Consider the following 1,097-nt stretch of genomic DNA (forward strand, 5'->3'; position numbering starts at 1 on the left):
TATATGTATATGTATATAAGCTGACTGAATGTAAACATAATAGAAACAAGTTATCACTATTAGATATAACACACACTAACACTTTGCAGAAAAAAAGTAGCATTTCTTTCTAAAATAATATATCTAATCTTATTTTAAGAAAACAAAATGGTAAACAAACCACTTACCAATTAATACGATCAGTCATCAGTAGCAACCATTCAGCCCAGCACAAGAACACATCAGCTCTCTTTTCCACTTTGTATTTAACTAACCAACCCAAAGCATTAAAACATTTATTAGTCTCAACAACAGTAATCTTGCTGGAATCTGCTCATTTCAAAATCATGATTCTTCAGTCTAAAGTATAAAAAGAAGTGAGAAGCTTTTACCGAATTCCCAAGCAGAAAAGCTTAACTTACTTTTGTGTTTGGAAAACAAAGGAATTTTGCCAAAACTAATGCAGTTGTTGTGGCAAAGAAATTCTCCAGAATTCACATAGAGTGAAGGTGATCATGTAAAGGATTTTGCCAAAACCCAGTTTCATAGTAGGAATAAAAGCAAGGAAAATATAACACCCTCAGTAGTAGTCTTTATGCTATTTACAATGTGATTGTTGAAAATAGCAGCTAACCTCAGCTAAAGGTTTCAATGACTGGCATTTATCTCCTTGCTTACAAAATGGAATCTTGCCCACAAAAAAAAAACATGCATGTGTTTGGGAGGGGTTAAGTTGATATGTGTATGAGTGAGAATACAGGGTACTGCACATGATTATGTGTGTGTGTGCATGTATGTACAGTAGGTATATGTGTATTTATGTATGTATCTGTATACATATTTTTCTATGTATGCATTTTGCAGGGATTATTACTGCACAAGTATGGGTTTGGCAATGCATACCTCTGTATGAAAGAGATCACAAAAGCTTTTAGTACACAGAGGTATCTATACACACACACACACCAACGTTTATATGTATATATACATATATGATTAAGAGGTTGTATGCTGATGCATATGAGTGCATCAGCACAGGTATACTCATAAATGAGAATGTATACATGCTTTACTAATATATATATATATATATATATATATATATATATATATATATA

Source organism: Octopus bimaculoides, chromosome 9, assembly GCF_001194135.2.
Source record: "Octopus bimaculoides isolate UCB-OBI-ISO-001 chromosome 9, ASM119413v2, whole genome shotgun sequence".
NCBI classification, from domain to species: domain Eukaryota; kingdom Metazoa; phylum Mollusca; class Cephalopoda; order Octopoda; family Octopodidae; genus Octopus; species Octopus bimaculoides.